Source organism: Doryrhamphus excisus, linkage group LG7 (assembly GCF_037039965.1).
Source record: "Doryrhamphus excisus strain RoL-2023G ecotype Guam linkage group LG7, RoL_Dexc_Guam_v1.1, whole genome shotgun sequence".
NCBI lineage: Eukaryota > Metazoa > Chordata > Actinopteri > Syngnathiformes > Syngnathidae > Doryrhamphus > Doryrhamphus excisus.
The window spans coordinates 14,545,127-14,557,710 of NC_136363.1; the positions used below are offsets into that span (position 1 = coordinate 14,545,127).

The following is a 12,584-nucleotide window of genomic DNA, read 5'->3' on the forward strand; positions in this document are numbered from 1 at the left end:
ATAAGTATTTACTTGAATGTGGATACGCAGTAAAGTGCTTTTTCCGATGTTTCTTGAAACAAGTGGCATGTACCAACACACTATTAGTCATTTTACATATAGTAGAATGAAACAGCATGCTGTTCCGGAGTTGACAGCAGAGTTTAGCATAACTTTATTTAACAGAGCATTAGAACAGAGCATCAGTGAGAGGAATATTTCAACATAACTGGTATGATAGAAGTACAAGTGTTAACAGAGTGGTACATTTCACAATAGAAGTACATCTAAGTGTCTGAATGTAAATAGAGGAATGACTATTTGACCGAGTCACCTAAAAGTGAGTAATCCCAAGTGGCCCATAAAAAATAATGCAGTATTAACCAGGAATTGAATAAAAAGGGCTGCACGGCGATCGAGTGGTTAGCGCGCAGACCTCACAGCTAGGAGACCAAGGTTCAATCCCACCCTCGGCCATCTCTGTGTGGAGTTTGCATGTTCTCCCCGTGCATGCGTGGCTTTTCTCCGGGTACTCCGGTTTCCTCCCACATTCCAAAAACATGCTAGGTTAATTGGCCACTCCAAATTGTCCATAGGTATGTGAGTGTGAATGGTTGTCAGCTGGGATAGGCTCCAGCACCCCTGCGACCCTTGTGAGGATAAGCGGTAGAAAATGAATGAATTAAAAAAAAAAGCAACAACTGTATAAGTGGATCAAAGGTTAATGGATCATGAAGCTCATTTGAGCAAAGACAAGCAGGTCCCACCAACCGGATGGGACACAATAGGCCAGTCCTCGGGACAAGACTTGCTGTGTCGTAGGAACAAACGTCACCACTCGACTGTCATCACAGGACGTTGCAGACATCTTGGATGGTCTGAAAACGGAGATATCGGTCAGGAGCTCAGGAAGACACAGAAGGTGCTATGCTAGTCTGTCTGATTTATGGCTATTCCCATTCTATTCTGCTTTATATACAGTGAAGAAAATAAGTATTTGAACACCCTGCTATTTTGCTATTTCTCCCACTTAGAAATCATGGAGGGGTCTGAAATTTTCATCGTAGGTGCATGTCCACTGTGAGAGAGATAAACTAAAAAGAAAAATCCAGAAATCACAATGCATGATTTTTTAACAATTTATTTGTGTGATACAGCTGCTAATAAGTATTTGAACACCTGAGAAAATGAATGTTAATATTTGGTACAGTAGCCTTTGTTTGCTATTACAGAGGTCAAACGTTTCCTGTAGTTTTTCACCAGGTTTGCACACACTGCAGGAGGGATCTTGGCCCACTCCTCCACACAGATCTTCTCTAGATCAGTCAGGTTTCTGGGCTGTCGCTGAGAAACACGGAGTTTGAGCTCCCTCCAAAGATTTTCGATTGGGTTCAGGTCTGGAGACTGGCTGGGCCATGCTAGAACCTTGATATGCTTCTTACGGAGCCACTCCTTGGTTTTCCTGGCTGTGTGCTTCGGGTCGTTGTCGTGTTGGAAGACCCAGCCACGACCCATCTTCAATGCTCTGACAGAGGGAAGGAGGTTGTTCCCCAAAATCTCACAATACACGGCCCCAGTCATCCTCTCTTTAATGCAGTGCACTCGTCCTGTCCCATGTGCAGAAAAACACCCCCAAAGCATGATGCTACCACCCCCATGCTTCACAGTAGGGATGGTGTTCTTCGGATTGTACTCTTCATTCTTCTTCCTCCAAACACGCTTATTGGAATTATGACCAAAAAGTTCTATTTTGGTCTCATCTGACCATAAAACTTTCTCCCATGACTCCTCTGTATCATCCAAATGGTCATATGCAAACTTAAGACGGGCCTTGACATGTGCTGGTTTAAGCAGGGGAACCTTTCGTGCCATGCATGATTTCACATCATGACGTCTTAGTGTATTACCTACAGTAACCTTGGAAACGGTGGTCCCAGCTCTTTTCAGGTCATTGACCAAGTCCTGTCGTGTAGTTCTGGGCTGATTCCTCACCTTTCTTAGAATCATTGAGACCCCACGAGGTGATATCTTGCATGGGGCTCCACTCCGATTGAGATTGACCGTCATGTTTAGCTTCTTCCATTTTCTAATGATAGCTCCAACAGTGGACCTTTTTTCACCAAGCTGCTTGGTAATTGCTCCGTAGCCCTTTCCAGCCTTGTGGAGGTGTACAATTTTGTCTCTGGTGTCTTTGGACAGCTCTTTGGTCTTCGCCATGTTACAAGTTAAAGTCTTACTGATTGTATGGGGTGGACAGGTGTCTTTATGCAGCTAACGACCTCAAACAGGTGCATCTGATTCAGGATGATACATGGAGTGCAGGTGGACTTCTAATGGGCAGACTAACAGGTCTTTCAGGGTCAGAATTCTAGATGATACACAGGTGTTCAAATACTTATTTGCAGCTGTATCACACAAATAAATTGTTAAAAAATCATGCATTGTGATTTCTGGATTTTTCTTTTTAGTTTATCTCTCTCACAGTGGACATGCACCTACGATGAAAATTTCAGACCCCTCCATGATTTCTAAGTGGGAGAAATAGCAAAATAGCAGGGTGTTCAAATACTTATTTTCTTCACTGTACTTGGAATACATTCTGTAAATCTAATACCACTTTTCTTTTTTTCCTTCTCATCGCAGGAGAGTAAAGAACACAAAAGAACAGCTGAAGCTTAACTTCAACTGACTAAAGTGTCCCTTTTGGCCTTGTTAGGTTGAGGAAATATTTCATATCCAACATTGATGGCATTGGAATTTGGGACAGGCATACGGAACCATTGCAAAACCAGTAGAGGAGATGTGATTGGTGGATGCTTCTGGGAGCATCCCATGTAGAGGGGGTAGGATGGAATAAGCTCTGCTTCTTCCTGCTCCTCTTCAGATGTGCTCAGCAAAGAACTCTAATTGTTAGTCAATGACAACACAGCTCGACACTTGGTGGACTTTGGAAATGAAACTTTTGATGATGAAGGGAGAAAACGATGCAAAGCTCCAAAACGTCGTCGTCCCCTCACCTGCAGATGGCCAGACATTCTCCTTCTGCAGAATTCATGCTTCCACTTCCACATTTGACTCTTCTTTTTCTCAAATGCCGGGTCAAAAGGCACGCACACCCTCCAAAAAGTTCAGCTTTTGTCTGACGAGCCTGAAAGGCTTTCATTTTTCTACAGGCCTATGAATGTTTGTTTTCTAATAAAAACTTTCATTTAAAAACTGCATAAAATGATCAGTTGTGTTGTCATTGTGGAATATTGTTTTAAATATTTCGTTAAATTTAAATTCCTGTTTCGCCTATTTCACCTAAAAGGACCCGAAAAATTCGACTCTTTTTCGTTATCCGAGCAGAAAGAACCGGTTCTCTGAGAAGAGCCGAACTGTCATCACTTGCGCTAACACCTACTAGCTCGATGGATGCTTCATTCAGCTCACGTGCAATTACGGCGTGGCAATGTTTGTCTTACATGGTGATTATGAACAAAGTCGAAAGCCGACAAAACAAACCTGTAATGTTTAGGAGTTCTAACGTGTGATGTTACGTCATGGTGGTAAAAATATACTCCTGTGTTGTAAAAGCAGTGTTTATGTAGCCCACGAGAGGGCGCCACAGTTCCATGGTTCAGATTCAAGATAGCTGACTGGACAGAAAGGTAAACAACTGTGACGTAGCTTTCCAGGTTCTATAAAGAGACTGAAAGCTGCTTTGCTTTGCCCCCACTGTAACCTGATATTCTGGTAATGCCATACCGTATATGTTCACCTATGCACAATGTCTCTCTCTGCTGGACAAAAACGCATATTGATTGTATTTTCACAAATGCAACAAAGGCTTCACAAAAACAATAGTGGGTGTCAGGCAAAGATAATGTCTTCCCTAAAATGTTTTCATATGGACAAGTGTCACAAAAAGCAAAATACTTTTCATTTATGTATTTTTCTAAAAGGAAAGTGAACTAGCTTGCATGTGAGAAATATGACTGAAACAAATGAACGTTTATTTTAAATGTGGATCGGTTACTCTGAATCCGCCATGATGGATCTGGGGAACCATTTTCCCGCCCAATATCCCGACATCGCCACCTAGTGAAGTTGGCCAAACAAACAAACTGAGTCAGACTATCCGGATAATAAACACTGAGCTCAGACTATCTGGTTAATAAACAATTCCGCCTGACATAAAAATGAGTGGTTCGGCAGGTGAGTGGGTGCACACATTTAATATATTCGTCAAGTTAAAGAACGATTAGCTAAGCCAACAGCTAGTACCAAATTAGCATTGTTAGCTAAGCAGCATTAAAATAAGGCATTGATTTTTACTTGATAGTACCTGAAAACTACTGTAAACCATTTTTATGTAAATGCTATTGTGACTCATTATTGAAGTAGAATCGGTCCGTTCGCACATTTTGAGCCCAACTAAAACAAAAATATTTAGATGATACATAAATTGACGATCTTAATTCACCTCATAAAACATAATCACTGCATCCTTTGTTTCCTTGATTGTTTTTGCAACAGGATTCACGGAGGACGTCCTTAAAGTTGAAGGAGGTAAGCTTGTGCAATATTGACGACGTGTACGTACATGTATTAATCCTGTATTAATCCATATCCTGTTACGCCGCACACTTTGCTACTCCAGCAGGTGGCTGCATCCCGGAGCCTAAAATTGATCAACTGAAGAGCAAACTTACGAGGCTGCAACGAGGTGACATAACACACTGTTTGGTACACTTATACAATTACTAATTGTTACTATTTTTTCTTTACTAACTAAAAATTACTAATTAATCTTACAACAAATGGTGATTTGGCGTTATCTGATGGTTTAACTGTGGAAAGATGGAACTCGGCAGTGACATCTGCTGGCCAAACCCCGACATAACCTCTCAGGTTGACAACAACTTCTGCTTCCGGTTTTAGGTTGCCTGTATTTTTATACTGTAACCAAAACAACGAGTCGCGGTACTTTGGGGATATTATATAATAACAATAATACAAAATAACAAGAATGGGAATAATAATAAAGATAGTAGGTATAATCAGTCACCGCGCAGTCTAAGAAATGTTTGTTCGTAGCAAACCCGGAAGTGTTTTTTATTCTTGATTTGATTCAAAAAGCAGCTAACCTCACAGTTGTAGGTGTAGGAAAGGGAAAATAAAAGAGTTATTTATAAGAAATTGGTGACAGGCTGCAACATTGGCTTCCATTGTGACCTTATTTCCTGTCCGCCAATGAGAAGCTTTCTTGAGGTGACGACACGGCTGAATTTGCATGTTACGGAGTTCCAAAACAGAAAACATGACCATTTAACTGAAGTCTCCGATTATGTTTGAGTGTCGGTTGACCCAGGGAGCACATACGAGGACAAGGCAGTACACTTAAACAGACATGTTGCCATGGTTACGTGAAACCGCGACTTAGATAGCTGTGTGTGGAACCCAAAGCAGCTGTTACGATATCAAGGAAGTATCGTCAGTGAGGTATATCCTTACCTGTATCTCCAGAAATGGAGTTGCAGAATATGATGAATGGAGATTTATGAGATATGATTAATATCTCCGGCTTGTAGAGACTTGCAACGCTCTACGAGCTCCATTCTGATCTGCGTTTCTGTTAGCATCAATGTATTCCTTAAATAACGTCTATGTAGGAAAGCACATGTAATGCCTTTCATCCTGTTTATAGTCTTGGAAGGGATTAATTAGTTCAATATCATTATACCATGTTAGTGTGCAGTGTAAGTAATAATCAGGTTCCTGTATCTAACTAAAGGTAAACGGGAGCTTGAGCAAGACATTGATGAGAGGAATTCTCTAAGTGAATCCCTCCAGAAGGAGCTGGATACATGTAAGACATCATAATAGAACCTACAGCATACTCTGCCTGCTGCTGCGTGTGTTACCATGTCAGCTGTTGGTTTTTGTCATTGCAGTACAAACAGAAGCTTGCCAGCTGGAGAAAAGCCACCAAGAAAAGGAAGGTGAAGTCACCGACCACCTCGTTTATGTTCATCTAAACTTGCGTGTTGTTGTTTCATCTCCAGCGTTGTGCCGGAAGCTGCAGTTCCAATGCGAGGAATCCGAGCACGAGTCTTTCAGGTGAGCCTTACTCCAACCAGGTGGACAAACAACACAACTCAATATTCTGAAGGGCTTGAAGAAACGGCATGAACGCACCGTGTTCCTCTGTGTAACACTAGATGGCAGTGTTCCCTCCCAATGCTGCTTCATAAACGTGTGTACATAAACTCCTGATCCTACATGGACATTTTGCACTGCTCCATCTTAAGGAGGTTCTAAGTCGAGTTTCAAAAATGCAAACAGAAGACATTTGAGCGATACAAACGTGAGACAAAAGAAGCGTTGGAGTGAAATAGGCCGTTCATCACATGATCAAAGTTGAAGACCACAGGTCGAAAAAGGCTAAAATAGAAATAAAAAGTATAAAAAGGAGTGAGTCGGGAGTCGCTGCGCCATTCTTCTTCATGAGGTGAAAAATGGCTTTGGGCATGCTTGAGGCATCTCCTTGGCTATGTTCTCACTGCAGGTCAATTCCCATTTCTTCAAATGCGAATCAGGCCTCATTTGTATGTGGAAAGGTCTTTTTCTTGTCCGAAAATGATTTAAAAGGTGCTAATGAAGTAACTCTTGTCATGTCTCATCACTCGTGCCACCCAGACGCAGCATCAAGTGTCTCCAAACTGCCAAAGCCTAAATGTTTAGCCTCTTTCTTCTTCAACCTATTTCAGCTGACTTTGGGCGAGGAGCGGGTACACCCTAGACTGGTGGCGAGCCAATCACAGGCCACATATAGACAAACAACCATTCCCACCCACATGGCCATGGCCAATTAACCTAGCATGTTTTTGGAATGTGGGAGGAAACCGGAGTACCCGGAGAAAAGCCACGCATGCACGGGGAGAACATGCAAACTCCACACAGAGATGCCAAGCAGAGAATCCAGCCCAGGTCTTCCCGATCTCATGACTGTTTGGCCAACATGCTAACCACTCGGCATGTTCACATGCTAACATTAGCATACTAGCATGTTTTGCAATGCTTAGCACTATCATGCTAGGTGTTAGCATGTTAGCATGCTAATGTTAACATAATAATATTTTTTGCTATTTCTATGGGTAAACATATATGTATAAACACTTAGCAGTATCATGCTCGGTTTTATTTTCACAATGTTGTACTGTGTACTCTCGGATGCTGCTTTTTGGCAGGATTTCTGTATGAAAGACATCCCGATGACAACTAAGTATGAAAAGTCTGGTTCATGCTAATGTTAGCATTGTTAGCAGCTAACATTAGCATACTAGCATATTTTTGCTGTTTTCAGACTTTATTAATCCCTTTGGGATTCCCTCAGGGAACTTGGCAATATATATATATATATATATATAATATAAACACGCCCTGTGATTAGCTGGCCACCAGTCCAGGATGTACCCCGCCTCTTGCCCAAAGACAGCTGGGATAGGCTCCAGCACCCACGCGACCCTCGTGAGGATAAGCGGTAGAAAATGAATGAATGAATGAATATTACAAATTTATTCTCATAAGATTGGAAAATTTTTTCTCATTAGAATGTTTTTTTTCTCTTCATAATTAGACTTTATTCCAATAAAATGACAGCTGTTTTTCCCCCTTTGCTGTTTTTTTAACATTCCCTTCTGCCACTTGACTTTTTAGTTCCACGAGGCTCAGGATGTTTTGGAGAAGTTAGAAATGTCTTACTGCGTCCAAGCTCTGCAGCAATGGCGTGCTGCCAGAGGCCTCGCTGATCAATCCCAAATGTTGCCTTTGCCACCAAGAGAGGATGACAGTGTGAATACCCGACACTACATCATATTCCATCCACATTTTTACCAACATGTTGCCTTTTCCACTTTTCATCAGTAGCCTATTTCACCTCAATGCTTCTTTTTCGTCTCACGTCTCCCATTTCCTCCATTTGCATTTTGAATCTCTACTTGGGAGCCTCCTTAAGATCCAACAGTCTACATGTACATGCTCTACCTTTCAGCTGCTCATAAGAGTTGGATGAGGAGTGTGCTGTGTTTCTGCATGTGATCAAACGATGCCAGCACTGTTTGTGAAAGCATGAGTGGAGGAGATGTTGGCTGATCAATCATCAAGTTCAATCAATGTGTCCAACAGCAGTTCTTTTTATTTGTGTGTGAGTGTTGCAGACTCGCCGAGGAGAACAGGAAAAGAGAAGAACTTGTGACACGGCACAGGTGTGAAATCCAGGAGTTGAAGCTGAAGAAGCGGAAGATACGGTGTGTAGTTGGTCGTAACCAGTGATGGGACTTTTCCTCTTTTAAGGGAGCCAGCTCTTGGCTCTTGGCTCTGATTCTCTTGTTGCCGACACAGATTTACTATCAAAATATGTGTCAGATGGATTGTCTTATGCAGACCTGTCCACATGTTGCACTGTTTGTACGTAAAGGCTGTGGTGGGTTGGCACCGACACAGCCATCATAAGACATCATAAGAGAAAATAAGGAACATTAGGCATAGAAAACCGGTTTACCACCTTCTAAATATGTTTTTAAACATGATTAGAGCCCTCCAGACATGAAATAATCCCCCAATAGCCACCCTTACACTCCTATTACCCAATATGGTAGACATCATAAGAGAAAATAAGAACCATTAGGCAAAAAAAAAATGGTTACCACTTTCTAAATACATTTTTAAACGTGATTAAACGTGACATGAAATAACACCCCTATAGACACCCTTACAGTCCCATTGGAGTACGTCCACTGCCAGAGAGAAAAAAACAATGCTGCTGTGGTAAAAGAGGCGAATCATTGGCCAACAAGCCATCACGCATGGCCAGCCAATGATTTATCTGAGAGAGAAGCCGACGTGACCTCGGCAGAAGCGCGGCAACAACATTGCTTTTGTCTGCAGGGTGAAGTTTGAGAATCATCTTCATCAGCTGATGGAGCAGCACAAGAAGCTGTACTCCGTCATTGTAAGTTTGCATCCTCCTCCGTCCACGCTATTCTTATCAGCTCATACCGCATGCTTTCTTACTTGCTGTCCAGAAAGACTCGCAGCAGAAGCAGTGAACGCATCACACCTCTTCTACGTGTATTTGTAAGTATTGGTATTGGATGTATACACACACTCGTTCCATCAGCCTTGCAACACCCGAGCTCAACTGGACATTTTTTTCTCATCTATTTAGGAAACATCTCAGCTTATCGCCCCCGGGTGTCCCCACTGTATGTCTCGCTTTTCCTGACACTTGACTATTTGATTGGATCCAAGACATCTCTCGTGTGTCAAATAGCATCAGATACCTTGTCACTGCTGTCACCTTAAAAAAGATACCTTAGAAAAGATAAACTTCCAGTCAAAAGTCAAAAGAGTGATTTATGACCCCACGTGACATACTTTCACGCCAGTGCTGCATGAGCATGGGAGGTACATGAAATCATGGAAGCCGAGCATCACAGAGCTAAAAACATGAAGGGGCGAGTTTCATTAAAAAAAAATACAGTAAAAGTTGATTTGCTAACCAAAGGGGACATCGCTGATATTGGTCTGTCTCGCCATCTCACACAAAAACAAAGAAAAAGTCTAATCACCTTTTTGGATGGTGATGGCTTCTCACAATGACGTTGCAGTGGAGTTTACGCATGTAGGAAGAAGCAGAGATCATGTAATCCCGCCCCTTGTCCTTTTGCATGAGCCACCGATAGTTGTTCACGTATCCGATGTTTACAGATTTTTCCCAATTTGAATGAAAATGTTTGTTGGTGCAGTTTTGCCAGCTTGTGGATTACTCCTTCAGTGATTCATGACTGTAAAAATGAGCCAATAATCAACAAAAATGTAGGAAATAGAACCACAACAACAAATATTTGCACAATATTAAATAATAGATGCTGCATGTTAACGACGCTAAATAATAACCGACATAGCAATATGTAGTATGAATAATTCACAAATAATAGGAATATTGTGCTGTCCACACATGGGCGGGTATCTCATAAAACCAAGTTATTTTTCCATGATTTGGGCTATCATCCACACAGGCCCACAGATATCTGGCACACGGTTTTCAAAAGCTCCGGCCAAGAGACAAATCGGTTTAAGTTTGGGTATGGACACAAATAACTGTAGTTTTACATTTTGAAATGTCACTGCCTGTGACAAAGTACGCTGCGACATCACACACGCGACATGTGTTTACATCAGAAACAACATGGCTGATTGACAGCTCAGCCACTCAGCCGCTCTCTTCACCATGAATGAATTTAGATTCATTTTGTAGGTGCATGACAGTTTACATTTGAATAGTAGTGTTTGTTATTGTTTATGATATTATTTAGGTTTGTTGTGATCACGTGGATGAGAGAAGTAGGTCAAATGGAAATGGGCGGTGATGGTTTGTTAAAAATAATAATAATATAATAATATAATAATAATAGGCACCTGCTCACCTGTGTGGAGAGACAAAGAGAGAGGGTGAGCAAGGTTGCCGTATTTTTTGTTGACCGCTAATTTCTTTCATCTCTGTGATTACTTTCTTTATGAGTTTGTGCACGGTATCATGAGTTGATCATTATTTTTCTTTAATAAATTGTTCAACTTATTTTTCGTATCTCAGAGATTTATATATATATATATATATATATATATATATATATTTTATATTTAAGGTCCGGCTTCAGCCTCTCAGCGACTCTTTTGCATGAAGTCGCTACAACCCGTGTGTCCTGAACATATGGAAGCAGGTCTGATGATACGACTACAAAGTCCATCAGAGGGTTTTGGCACAGTAGGTCTGCTGTCTTCGGCACCCTGGACTGGTGGCCAGCCAATCCCAGGGCACATATAGACAAACAACCATTCACACTCACATTCATACCTATGGACAATTTGGAGTGTCCAATTAACCTAGCATGTTTTTGGAATGTGGGAGGAAACCGGAGTACCCGGAGAAAACCCACGCACGCACGGGGAGAACATGCAAACTCCACATGGAAATGGCTGAGGGTGGAATTGAACTCGGGTCTATCCAACGTAAACATTTTTTCCACACCAACTATACAAATCAAACTCTAGACTTAACGGATCGGTCGAGGCTCGGGTTAACAACGGCTGCCATCGGTGCTGTTCACCTACAGGGTGCGGGTGGAAATTGGGTACTGTTGTTCAAAGAAGAAGAGGAGGAAGATGTGTCCGTAAGAAGAGAGAAGAGGAACGCCGAGAACTAAGAGCAGGGACTTTGAATGTTGGAACCATGACAGGACAAGGTAGAGTTGGTTGACATGATGCAGAGGAGGAAGGTAGACATATTGTGTCTCCAGGAGACCAGGTGGAAAGGTAGCAAGGCTAGATGTTTGGGAGCAGGGTTCAACTTGTTCTATCATGGTGGAGATGGAAGAGGAATGGAGTAGGAGGACTTGGTAAAGAAGGTCCTGGAGGTAAAAAGTGTCAGGTAGGGTGATGAGTCTGAAGATATGTAGAAATTGAACATGTGTGTTGTTCAATGTTGTTCGTGGGTATGCCCCACAAGTAGGATGGGAGTTGGAGGAAAAAGGACCTTGATGAAGTGTTGCAGAGCATCCCTAGAAGGGAAAGAGTTGTCATTGGAGCAGACTTGAATGGACATGTTGGTGTAGGAAATGAGGGAGGACCCAAGTGGAAGAGTGAGGTTACAGAGAGAAGAGATACAGAAGGTGGATAATTTGAAGTACTCTGGCTCAACAGTCCAAAACAATGGAGATAGTGAAAAGGCAGGATGGAACGGGTGGAGGAAAGTGTCAGGCATGATGTGATAGAAGAGTTTCAGCTAAAATGAAAGGAAAAAAACTGTGGTGGGACCAACCATGTTGTTTGGTCTGGAGACAGGAAGCAGAACTGGAGGAAGCAGAGATGAGGTTCTCATTGGGAGTGACCAGGATGGATAGGATCAGGAAGGAGTGCATCAGAGGGACATTACATGTTAGAGGCCTTGTAGATAAAGTCAGTTATCGACCAGACTGAGATGGTTGGGACATGTCCAGAGGAGAGATAGTGAATATATTGGTAGAAGGATGCTGCCAGGTAGGTGTTAGAATAAAATGTAGATAGAATGAATATAGTGTTAGTTATCACCCTTATATCCATTTGCTTAGACAATAGAAAGTGTTTGAATGTGCTGAAGAAGAACTGTTCCCGTAACCCTGATCAGAGACCCCCAGGTCCTGGAGGTGCCTGGATGCGCCAACAGCGAACCCGCAGATATTCATGTTAATCCTGCAAGAATGTGTCAAGATAAGAACTCATAAAACAATAAAAGTAATGACTCTCACATATACACACACACATAGACAAACAAATACAGCTCGTGCAACTGCCTTCTCCCCCCTTAGAGTTGCACGACCATGTAGTAAGGACCCCCGGCTGCATATTCAGAGTGGAGCGGCATGTCACTGGGTACGTTCTTTCACTCTCCTCGCTGCGAGTAACTTTGAATATTGTTGTCTGTCTCTTATGTATTTCTGTATTTAAGTATTAAGTAGGAGGCGTAGAGGAAGACCAAAGAGGAGGTTTACGGATGTAGTGAAGGAGGACACGAGGGTCGGGCA

At 42.1% G+C, this 12,584-nt stretch overlaps 1 non-coding gene across 1 annotated transcript; it reads left to right on the forward strand.

The window, feature by feature from the left end:
• Nucleotides 1–5,452: 5,452 nt before the first annotated feature.
• Nucleotides 5,453–5,585, forward strand: LOC131102448 (U8 small nucleolar RNA). Its single transcript, XR_009119443.2, has one exon. It is a non-coding gene; the product is annotated as a U8 small nucleolar RNA (small nucleolar RNA).
• The last annotated feature ends 6,999 nt before the right edge of the window (nucleotides 5,586–12,584 follow it).